Below are 13,066 nucleotides of genomic sequence, written 5' to 3'. Positions count from 1 at the left end.
TAAGAAGCTCTGGCTTTTGCTCTGATTGCCGGCGTGTGCATGTGTGTCTCATTTACAACCCAACAAACGACCATTGTCTGCAACTGGTCTTTTAGTCGACTCATCCATCATTTTTACTTCATGTTTTGGGACTCTTTCAAGTCACTATTGCTCTTTGTTGCAACTCACAAATGGTTCTGTCTGACACACTTGCAATTAAAGGAATAGTTCAACATTCATTTAACAGCTAATTTGATTTCTTGCTGTGAGTTACACACTTTCAGCTGGGTAAAGACTGGAAATGGGAAAACCACTATTCTGGCTGTGTACAAAGGTAAAAATTAAACCAAAAAACTCTAAAACTCACTAATTACCATGTTATATCTTGCTTGTAAAATCCTTACAAAACACTGTGTAAAAACTATTTGCCATTTTATGGGGGTTTATGTGCTGGACTATTCCTTTGAACACATAGTCCTCTGAAATGTGGTGGCAAGACAATAACCCAATAACCCTTTTGAAAGGTTTACACCATCACTCACAATTATGTTCAATATCGACATTTCTAAATCCAGTTTAAAGAAACATTTCCTTTACATAAAACATCACTGTCACTACATGATTGTTTATTTTCTTCTTTTATCAGATAATGTTTTCTGTGCTCTTCTGCTTTATACATTTATCTACTGCAATTATCTGGATGTATTTTATCTTCTATGTACTTTTAGGGCTTTGGTCAACATTCATTATTACAGTGACTTGACTCGCTCACAGAATTGTATTCAATAGCACCCCTACAACATTTGAAACTGCACCAACTCCCATTTTATTTATAGGTTTGCTGTTGGCCTAATTGTATATGAATGCAATGGGACATGTTGCTGGGTGAATCAGTCTTGATCCATGTTTTCATGTCCTCTGTTTCTCTAGCATTTTCTCCCAGCCAGTGAGAAATCAATACACATACTGAGGTCTCCTCCTCTGCACTAATTACAGCTTACTCCTCAAAGAATTCACTATTACAGTGATGACAGAGTCCTCTGATGACAAAGGAAGGAGGAGGAAAATCATTATTCCCCAAGTTCATTTCAATATTCCACCTTAAACTAGACGCCGCTAAAGGTCAGCTCAATTAATGTGCATTAATTGGATGTTAGCAATATCCTACAGCACTGCAGAGTCAAATTATGGGGCGAGGGGATTCCTGAACAAATTTAATGTCTTCGAAGACTCTTACTAAATAGCAAAGTGGACTTTCAGAGTGCTTTAACAAGCAAACGTTGAGTGAGAGCTAGTTCAAGAAGATGAATAGCCTCCTTCTAAATTAAAGCTTAGGAGGAAAACTGTAAAAACAATCACTGAATTTTGGCTTTGCTTGTGTAACAAAGCGGATGAGACGTGTCTACTTAAATAAGTACAAAACATCCATTTCTCTGACACATAACTGGATCATTTCTGCTTTTTGTTTGAACAAAAAAAGGAAAAAAATAATTATATTCTTTCTTATGAGGTCGAGTTTAAAGAAGTTGCATGCAACATTCAGAGCAAATCAATGATTCAGAGTCTAGGAGCAGGATTGTTTGCACACGGCTCTTAACATAGAAAAGGCTGCAATGGCAGCTAGAAGTTAGCAGTTCATGGTGCCAACTCCATAAACCATGCTGACAGAGCTGACGTCATCATTAATGTCATCACTTCATTACTTTTATCTTATTAGACACTGGAGTGGAATTTTCTGAGTTATGGCCCTACAAATGTTTGGTGAGATCACAGTGACCTTGAAAGTCTTCAACCTAGTAACCAGTACCATTTTTGAGTCCAAGTGGACGTCTGTGTCAAATTTATTGAAATTTCCTCAAGGCCTTCTTGAGATGTTGACCTATGACCTTTAAACACCATTCAGTTCATCCTCCTCTCAGAGTGTATGTTTGTGCCAAATTTAAAGAAATACCCTCAAGGTGTTTTTGAGATATTGCATTCATGAGAATGAGACGGATGCAAGGTCACAGTGACACTGACCTTTGAGCAACAAATTCTGATCAGTTCATACCTGAGTTCAAGACGTTTGTGCCAAGTTTGAAGAAATTCTCTCAAAGTGTTTTTGAGATATCATATTCATGAGATTGAAACACAAAAGTCTCAATGAACTTAAACCTTGACCAATGGCCACCAAAATCTAATAAGTTCATTCATGAGTCCAAATGGATATTTTTTGCCAAAATTGAAGAAATTCCCTCAAGGCACTCTTGAGATACTGTTTTTACCAGATTGAGATGTATGTACAGACAACCCAAAAACATAACGCCTCTGGCCATCGCTATCGCTGACGTGGAGGATTGAATGTTTTTAAAAAGCAAATCTAGATTCTTTCCTCCGCCACTCTCTCTGGGCTTCCGTAGTTACAGTGGGCTACACCTCCCTCCCACACTTCCCTCCCAGAGATACACACAAATGACAACAAGCAGCAAGGCAGCAAGTATTGACGACAATGAGGAGTATGTTCCCGAAAAAGGAACAGTCTCGTCAGTAGTGTGGAACTGGTCCAGTTTTGTGGCATCAGATCTTGCACAAACCACAGTCTGCTGGAAGGTTTGTTTTTAAAGTTGTTTCAACTAAAGGCAGCAGCACGACCAACTCATTTCAACATCTCAAACAGAGGCATGCAGCAGAGCGGGAGAAATATGTCTCACTCTGAGATGCAAAAGACCGCGTCATCCCACAAACACCCGCTAAAAAGCAGCTGACATTAGCAGAATCATTTTCCCATTGTGTCCCGTATGACAGGAAAGCGAACCGCTGCATGTTTGAGATGTACCTCTCTAGCTCACAAGTATTGATTGAACTTTCCTAAATCAAGGAAATAACACTGCAATTCTTAATTTAGTTCCCCTTTAATGCTCCATAAGTCACATAGAGGTCCTTTAAAACTTTTTGCTGATGCTTTCTGGTCAGTTGTGCAAGTAAAAAAAAAGCTTTGGTGTATCTCTGTGCCCGATAAATCATTGCCACACATACAAACTATCACTGATATTTAGAGAAATGTCAGCTTGGTGCAGCGATGAAAGATTGGGCTCTGACAACACTGAAAATGCGAGGCAGAAGGCCTGGGGACTGCACCCTGAAAGATAAGTAGGACCGGCCCTGTCATGGAACCGACTATAAATAATTGCTTCTTTTTATAGTGATTCGTCGCCGGTGTTGAGCTCAGTCTCAAGGTGGATAGACATGGGCTTAAGCACTGCAGCAACAGAGTACCCCAATGCTTCACTCTGACTATGAGACGATTCGTCTAAGGCCACGTCCCATTTTCTCAATGTAATTTACACACAACAGTAGGCAAACTGGAAGAGGAGTTAATGTCATGGACCAGATGCAATTGTTTTGGATCAAAATCATGAATGTTTTTTATTCAGGTTATTCATCTCTCTCTCTCTATTTCTCATCCACATCTGGCACATAAATAATAACTTGCTCATTCACCATCTGGTTGAAACTAGCTCTAGAGGTTAAAACTCAAAACTAGATGAATGGAAGTTTCATTTCAGAAAGAGAGCAAAACTCAGGACGCTCCATGGCTCTGTCTTTGATTTAAGGAACTGGAAGATCCTTCATATTGGCGTAAGAGGAATGATTTCCACATCACAGGAGGAGAAAGGAGGCTAGGAAGCATAAGTAAGCTTGATGAAAAAGACCCCTGAATAACTTGTTCCATGTTATATTTAATACCATTTATGGGGAAATCTTGTAAAACAGATTCCAAATCAGCACTGAAAGCAGGCGGTTGCAAGTAACGGGTACTGACAATACAGAGTCCATACAAAACAATACTGACTAAAAAGCTGGGACAGTGATGGGCTGCTATGGGTTGCTTTCATGCAGGCCCTATTTCCAGTCTAAATCCCTGCGCAGGCAGCTGAGCCAATAAACTCCAGTCTTTCTAAACTCAAATAATTGTGTATTTAAATGCACAAAAGGGACTAATAACATTTTTTTTATGTCCTGTTAACTAAGTTGACAAAAACAATTCAGTTTAACAGTTATTAATGTCCTCTTTACTGTTTCCACAAATGAGGATGTTTGTAAATCACATCTGCTGCTTATGCACAAGTTAATTACAAGGCAAACAAACAACATTTAGCTCGTTGCTCAGACAGAAGCTGCATTGTCTCTGGTACATTTTGACCCAAATTCACTCACATCTATTAGGAGTCTGTTCTCAACAGAAAAACAACAGCATTGGTTGTTTATTCAAAGGCCTAGAACGACTTGTGTTTAGGTTTTCCTGACAAGCAACCTCTTCAGTTGTTCGAATAATGACTGTCCTCGCTGAGCAGCAAAGACAGTACTTGTGTGGTGTGTTATACAACCACACAAGCTGCTCAGACTGCAGTTTGAGTCCTGTTTCCTACCAAGAGCCCACTTTAGTTTTTATACCATAAACGCAATCTTTCCCTAACCATTACCATGACCACAATCTTTTGCTAAACTTTGAGTATTTTTTAGACATTAAAAGATGTAGTATGAAGTATTTTCCTAAAAAGCAATATATAGACTCATAAGCCTCTTTCGCACTGCTACAAAAAACAAAAACACCCACTAACATCTGGCTTTTTGATTTAATGTGAAAGGTTACAATCCACGTCCTGGTCAAATGACTCTGTAGTAGTCATGAGTATTCATTTAGCACCAGCTCCGATCGGCTCTGGTCAGCAGTGATGGGAGAGATAACACCAATATGGGCGTGCTATTGTAGCCATCTTTACATTTTCACTGGCCTCGATGCTCCTTTCTTCTGTTTGCTGACCTGTTGTCGGGCCCGTCCATAATGTTGCACACCAAAAAGCCATACTCATCTGCTGCAGAGCACTGTACACAGCTCTGTTCTACTGATAATGGGAAAATAGTCTATTGCCTATTTTTAACATGTACTTGTGCTTATTTTGGTAGAGAAGGGGTAAAACATGACGTCATCCCTCTCAATCATCACTTACGACCCACTAGAAGTGTGTGGCGGTGTATTTTTCTGCAGAAACTCTGCTCCTCTGCCTGTATTTTCTTGTTTTCTTCGTATTTTCTGTGCTCGGGACATTTATGGGTGTGTACCTGGATAGCGCTCAGATGAGGTCAGGGCTTTATAAAAAAAGGAAGCAACCTGGTGCCAGACTGTAAGCTGCAGGCATTTAAGAGACACAGCACTGAAAAAATGCAAATCTAGCGAGCAGAAACCCCAAACAGGAGTGTATCTGGGGTTGGCTTTCCCTGATACACTTGCTGACAAACAGTAACTGGCAATCCTGCAGAATATACCTTTAACCACAGAGGTGGGGGATCAGACATAAGCTTTAGAACAGTCACATGCATCATTTTTTATTTTATCCTTTAGGTATAAGATATGGATGGACCTTTGTGTAATCCACTTGTTGTCAGCTCAACTCAGGGAGTGTTGCAAAGATATAATCCCTCTGGTAATAAAACTGTTTTGATGTGGAACAGAAAACTACACCGACAGAAAATATATTAAAAAAAAGGCAGATGTAACTGGACAGGAGGTGAAAGACAATCTTGCTGGAGGATAAAAGTCTTCCATGCTTGACAGATTAAGGAAAAAGACACGGGAAAACAAAATCAGCTTTTCAGTTTACGTGCGCTCAGTGTCCCGCTTCGAAAAAGTGAAAAGTGCCTGAAATAGCCGGCAGTGACTTGTTGAGACTTGAGATTTTTATAAGATGGCATTATTCTTTGTGAATATCTGAATGATTTTACCCTGCAGGGAGGGGAAATGAATCAAGCAAAGCTTGGGCATATTATTTTGTCAAATCCATTTCCCCTTGTGCACCACAATACTCATATTCTTCTTGCTGTTTCACAAACCAGAAGTCCCATGACTTTTGTACCAGTTCAGTGGCTCTGGGGTCAATATTCTGCCAAGTATTTCATGGAATAAAACTGACGATGAAGCAATATCTGGAGTTTTGTAAGTAAATAATCTCTGTACTGTCAAGGTTTCTGTGTTACAATAATGTGACTTATTAGACTATGAAAACTTTGCCTTAAAAACGTATCACTGATCACTCACTCTTCATAAAATGTGGAGATGTGTGTCTTTATCAACTGCATATTGATGTGATTTTCTCCAGTCTCAAGATGAGCAACAGGGAAGTGAAGGAAGCTGAAGACACTTGATTATTTTATTTTATTTACAGGCTGGTCACATATTTACAAGCTATATGTGTTACTAGGAAGAGTAATGTATTCACTTGAGAAAAAAAAAATCCTCAGTTTCTCTGAATTAATGAAATTATCATTAATATTTATTTAATATATTTATTTTATTTATATATTTTATTTAATATAAAAAATCTTGTTTGTCTGAAATAATGTATGATAATTTCATTAATAAAAAAATTTAAAAGAATTTTCAAGATTATTATCTCATTAATTTAGAAAAACAGAGCAGATTTTTTTTCCATTATTCAGAAATTACAATAGTGTTAAATCAGTAAAATATGGAAATTGCATTGTGCTTCCATACACAAGTACTTCATTTCTAAGTAGAATTACTTTATCAGAAGAAAATGACCCAATTTATTCATATAATGTTGCTATTTGGAGACATATTACACTAATGGTTTATAGGGCTGAAACTATGAATTGATTTATAGATTGGTTGGCCAAAAGAAAATTCATGTTCAATACTTGAATCATTTCAGTAATGTCCTTTCCGTAGTGGCTGCAGGTTTGGTTACAACCTGCAGCCCTTTGCTGCAAATCTGAATATCATTTAGTTGTGGACTGTTGGTTGGACAGAATAAATCATCGACATACATCAGCTGGGGGTTTGGAAAACTGGGATCAACAATTTTTTTCTTTTTGTTTTCTGATATTTTATGGACTAAACAATTATCCAATTGATAATCCTAGTGGTATAATTAAAATTATTCAATAATTTGGATCATCATTCCATCAAAAATTGGCATTATGTGTACTGACAACTAAACAAAATGTACAGTTTTCTAACAACAACAAGCTGCTGGTAAATCCCATCTGACTTTGTAAGCGCTTAATGATCTCTGGCTGACAAGTCCGACATGATACTGCTGACAGCTCTACGCTGTAGCTGCTTGAGCGAACATCGACTTCACAGACTAACAGCACGAGCAACTTCACAGTCTTGAATTCTTGAGGTCCCAGAGGTGCTCACATGTCCATCCTTTCTGCTGCTTCAGCAAAGGCTTTAGACTTTGATTGTGTGAATTTGTCTTTGAGCCGTGATGGACTGTAACATATGAGGGATCTCTGGGTGCCCTGATGGATGCCTCATCAAATGCAGCAAGTGATCCCTTGGCTCAATACGACGGGTACTAATTCTGCCTTACACAACAAAACATGCAAATATTTGGATGTCTTTATCCCCCAAAATCCTCATTAACAAGGCTGGGAAAATTCTTACAGGCACTTAATTCTACAGTTGTTTTTAATGATGAGAAAGGGTTTGACGTTTTCAAGAGTGTCTCTTGAAATCAAATGTCTTCACTGTGACCTTGTTAAATGAACTTGGGAGTCAAACCAGCTGCTAATCTCTGTCCTGGTCCCCAGTGCCGAACGTACAACATTTACAACATGTTTAGACTGCTGCAGCAGAGATCACAGGGATGGGTGAATGGAGTTGTTTTCTTCTCCTGCTGTCCTCTGGCGTAAAAATCACGAGCAGTCATCACAGCAATAAAAGCTGAGTGCTCGTGAGCCACCCTTGGGGAGCTATTGGAGCAGAGGCCCGGTGTATGTGTGAGATGCAGGTGTTGTAGTCCTAACTAAACTCCTGACATTTTCACTGCTCTCCTCCACAGGTGAAGTAAGGTGGGGGTTTGAGACTGCCTGTAAATTATTATCTCATGCTGAAGCTGTGAGGCATGTTAGTTCCTGCAGAGAAAGAGTGTGTGTGTGTGTGTATGTGCGCACGCGTATGTGTGTTGTGCTTTCGAGCCTGATTATTATACTGTGTAGGCATTGGGGTGAATTCAAGGCAACAACTGACAGGGGGAAAAATAACTTGCATCTTTATCCCACAGCCATTTAGTATGTGAGTAGAGATACTATAAATCTCTTTTTCGACACTCACATTCTTGAACCATACATCATGTTATCAAAAGAAACTATTGAAAGCGTTGGTAAATATCATAAACAGATCTGTCTCACCAAAATATGTTAACACTCTCTAGCATGATTTGCTCAATTTGCACAATCAATGGATCACAGAAATGAGTAGAACTTGTTGTGTCATAAAGGCTGAGTCACAAATATAAAAGGTGGCATTAATGTGAGGTCAGTTATTGAGTCATTAATTTTACCATTTAAGATGCAGCTCAGCCCTATCAGAGGTGAAACCATAAGTCACTTGAGACTGTGTAAAATAGCAATAAATCAAGATTGTAAGAAAAAAAAGAGGGCTTATTTGTAGGGAGGCGCGATAATATCAGCATGTCATCGGTATCGGCAGATATTAGCTATAAAAATGAAATTATTAGTATTTTTCTCATTTTGCACAGTGAATCAATATTACATACACTGAAAAGCATTGTATTTTATATCTCCATGTGCTAGTGGGTCATCATGATAAGAGTATGCATAATATGATGTTAATTCCACTACAGAAGAGACTTAATGATTACTAAAAATAGGCGGGTAGTGGATATACCAATATTGGTTGTCGGCCAATTGAGTTGTTATATATTGGCATATTGAACATCAGCAAAAAGGAGTTGTTAAGGAGGTTTTTATTGTGAGCTGAAATATCTGCAGAGGTCTCTTCCTCTCCAAAACAAACAAACCAGGTAGTAAAAATGAAAAAAAAACCAAAAACAAAACACTGAATAAAGCAGTTTCGCATAACAAATCAGTGTTTCTCTAACATTGTTTGGCATGTCTGAGACAGGACGCTAGCAGCACCTGTTAACTATAAAGATATTTTTTACCAGGAGCCAGACTTTTCATAGAGGTCTCTTACTCTCCAAAACCAACAGACCAGGAGCTTTAAACTGATAAAGACACTGAAGAAAACAGTTTCACTAAATAAATAAATAGTGCCTCCTTGTCATAGAGGGGCTGCTAACTACAGTGGCTGACACACTGGCATTATCTAGAGCCACTGTTTGGTTTGTCCATTCTGGGCTACAGTACAAACATGGCGGGACAACATAGTGATCTTCGAAGACGAGGACCCACTCTCTATGTAAATATAAACGGCTCATTCAAGGTGATGAAAACACAAAGATTGTTATTTTCAGGTGATTACACACTAAAGAAAACGTACTTAAATATTATATGACATTTCTACCAATATTTTTCCCTCTAAATCCTAAACACTGGACCATTTAGATCACTTAGTAGACAGAGCTGTGTTAATTTTGTGAACGGCGGAGTCTGCAGTTGGCTGTTTCAGCCTGGTCACTGTGTCGGCAGACCTTCTGTCTCTCACTGACTGCAGCTGAAACCACAGAGCTGCGGCCACAGCGAGCAGAGAGGTCTGCATATTCATGAAGCAGCACCGGGAACTCACTTCAAGGAAAACTGCTGGTCCTACTGTCACTGATGTCTGCCCAACAGACAACAGATTTTTTGGGAGGGTTGTTTTCAAAATCCAGTTGCATAAGTAACTGGATAAATTCAGTCTTAAAAATAACAAAATCTGGTGACAACATGGCTGTTGCGAGTTTCATAGAGTTTTAAACAGGTCTTCAGAATATCTTTCCTATTGGTCGATTCATCCTTTGGTTTATAAAATACCTCAACTGATGCACCAGATGGTTTGTTTCACAGAACCATATGAAAAGCAGTCACTGGAAACTGTTTGGGCCGACACTTTCAAATAATACTGGCCAGGCGGTTGAATGAACAGTCTGTCTCTCGCTTTGTATCACAGGCGAACTTTAACCAATCAGATTAACGAACCAACCAGTGGAGCCAGTTGGGAAATCAAACTTTTGACAAAGCAAGTCAGTAGGCATCTATCTTTTTTTCCAACCCTCTAAAGATGTAACCACAGCCATTTCTGCATGATGAAAATGCCAGATGTCAAAACCTGACGTTTGGCTGCCAGCCTACTTGCCCATACCATTAAAAGATATGGTTGCTAGCTAGCCCACCCCGCAGTCCTTACGTCTCTTCCAGCTGCTCTGAGACTACAAAACCAGCAAGTTTACTGATCTGGCATTGGGCGGTCAAGGATCCTGCGATTTTTAAAAATATTTTTTAAAATCTACTGATTTCCTTGCAATTTATGGGACATTTTTTGTCTGAATGCAGTAAAAGAAAAGTGATCTCGGCCCACACTTCAAAGGGTTAAAGGACTTAAAACCAGCTCTGTCGTTGCTGTGTGGGTAATGTGTGCAGATGGATGTTGTTTTGCTTCCCTGGTGTCGACAGGGAGCCTCCAGCTCCATGGAGCTCTATACTGTGATAAAAGAGCTAGTTGAAAATTTGCAAAGTTTCCCTTTAACGGCTGTAGCAACTGTAATTCAGCCAGCGACTGTAAAAACAGATAAACACAGGGGAGCATACACATGTAAACCGACAGATACATAAATGCATCCATATCCAACGTCCTGCCTCTGAGGAGAGCGGACAGAGCTCCACAGAATGTTTTGGCGAAGGCGCCAAGGTTCAAAGCCACTGATGAACTCAAGCTGTGCCGTTTTACAGGGCACCCCTTTATAGACGCCTTTTTGAGCCAGCAACCACCTTCCTGCGTGCCACAGTAGGAGACTCTCGGGCCTGTCATCCGGAAAGTGTGCGTGGTTTCATCTGAAGTGACTTGAAAAAAGGAGCTGCAGTCGGGAGAAGAGCAAAAGCATCGTTTCCGTCTACAAAAGCCTTCGGTGCCATTCTTTGCTGTTCCATAATGAAGAAATACTCTCCAGTTCTGCTATAACTGATGTGATTGCAGCATCTAATTTCTTTAGGAACTGCAATTGCTGTTTTGGACAAACAGTTGCCTCTCCATGTCATAACAAACACATAAACCACGCCTGTAGCTGCCAGTAGGTCATCAGAGGAAAGCAATTATTCTGAACCATTGTAGTTTGGAGATAAACGCATTTCTTGAAGCCTGACAAGATGGATGTTCATGTGATATCAAAAGAATCTATCTGCCATACAAGGTAATAAAATGCCAGAAAAAAACAGAAAATCGCAATTTCCTAAAGCCCGATGTCCCATTTACCCATAACTTGTTATGATGCCCCACAGCCCCAAACCCAAAAATATTCATTTTACCATAACATAGGATAAAGAGAACCAGTAAATCCTTGCAACTGAAACTGGAGCTACTTTTTGCTTGAAGAATAACTTAAAACGATTAACCAATTATGAAAATAGATTCTGAGTGACACAGTTACAATTTTGGTAACGCTGCAGTGTCACCATGAATCTGTAAAACATGCACTTGCACTATTCCAGGCCTGCAATTAAGGTATGGACACCATTTTTCCTGCATTGCTTTTAGAGAGGCAGATACATCAACACAACAGACCAACAAGCAAACTTGCATCACTGCTCAGTAATAAAGCTTTGTTTAGAGGCAGCCCAGAAGTGAGTAAACTGCTTTAAAGTTAATGTGCCTGTGCGTTTTATCTCTAGTAGGAGGATTAAGCAGGTCATTACCAAAAAGCTTATAACTGAGGCCGACTGAGGGATTAAGTAAACTCCTAATCAAATGGAGGAGAGACCAGAGAGAAATGTATAAACAAGACCTCTCTGCATCGTTTTAGAGGCGGGTCATGTCGACTGCTTGTCCTACAACATCATAGAAACACATTTGGGGAAAAAAGAAGAGGGGATGTCCAAGATAAGAATAAAATCATGCTATGGCAAAATTTAATGAATATGGTATACAAATGCTGCAACAATAATCTGGACCATTTAACTAGCAGTTAGGGGCAAAGAGGAGAAATGTTTTGGCACTTTCTTCAAGGGTCACTTTGGTAATTTTGATCCTGGCCACTATTTCCCCATGTTTTGTGTCTAAGAGATAATGGCAACAACAATTTTCAGCTGGCAGCTATAAAACTGGCTGCAATGTACCTGCTTGGGGCATTTCAGCACTGTCAGTTTACGCCCTCTAAAACTTTGTTAGCGGCAAAAACAAGCACTTTTAGTGGAAGTACATTGATGGTGCACAAACGTCCAAGTGATTACATTGCAGGATGTTTCGCAGCTGCCGGTCGCAGTGCTCTTACTCAATACTGGACCAATTTCAAAAAGTGTTGTTCCCATTCGTCACTTAGACACAAAAACATGTGAAAATAGGCTCCAGGTTGACAAATACTGAAGCTACTCTTTACAGTAGAATCAGATAAGTTAATATTTGAAAACTGTATTTCAGCAAGTCCACAAAAACTGGAGTGTTGAAGTATAACATACGAGCTAACTGACAGACTAATCTTAAGGGTGATATTGGTTATCTATATGACCAATATCAATTTTGCAAACAATGTATTTCCAAAATTAAAATGAATAACTAAATCAATTTACAATTTACTAACTATCCATACGTTTGAATGGGAGTATTTTTTTGTACTTATGATGTTATCAGATATTATGTTTTGAGGTCCTGAAGACACTGCAGCCCATGTTTCTGTCAGTTAATGAAGCAGACATGTAGCCTGCAGCTTAATCCTTTTGAGTACTATTAAAAATATAGTTAAACGGAAACAAAAACAACACAAAATGGCTCAAGGATCTACTGCTTAAAAGCAATATACACAATAACATTTCATCATGTTTTCTTTTCTTTACAGAAAGGATAAGAGTAAGCTCAAAGGAAGATTGCCAAGATTGAGACCAAAGTAAACATCTTTCCACTTCTTTTTTATGTTCTTTGTGACTATAAATGCCTGCATTTTTCCAAATATAAAAAAAATATATAAAAAAATGTTTTTCTGCATTAAACAGCTCCCCTAGTTTTTCTTTGTGAGCTTAATATTTACGAAATCATAAAGAAATCAGCTAAACTTCATCATTAACTCTGTTGAAACTAGTTAACACTCCAAAACTTAAACGATTCGACACTCACTTTTTATAACTTGATTAT

At 38.9% G+C, this 13,066-nt stretch overlaps 1 protein-coding gene across 1 annotated transcript in view; it reads right to left on the bottom strand.

Annotated features, from left to right (window-relative positions):
* The window catches only part of glceb (glucuronic acid epimerase b), a 71,194-nt gene that overhangs the window by 25,781 nt on the left and 32,347 nt on the right, over positions 1-13,066 (bottom strand). The gene's annotated exons all lie outside the window — the stretch shown is intronic.

The sequence above is a fragment of the Plectropomus leopardus genome, chromosome 1 (genome assembly GCF_008729295.1).
Source record: "Plectropomus leopardus isolate mb chromosome 1, YSFRI_Pleo_2.0, whole genome shotgun sequence".
In the NCBI taxonomy this organism is placed as follows: Eukaryota; Metazoa; Chordata; class Actinopteri; order Perciformes; family Serranidae; genus Plectropomus; species Plectropomus leopardus.
This window is presented reverse-complemented; position numbering and strand designations above follow the sequence as displayed.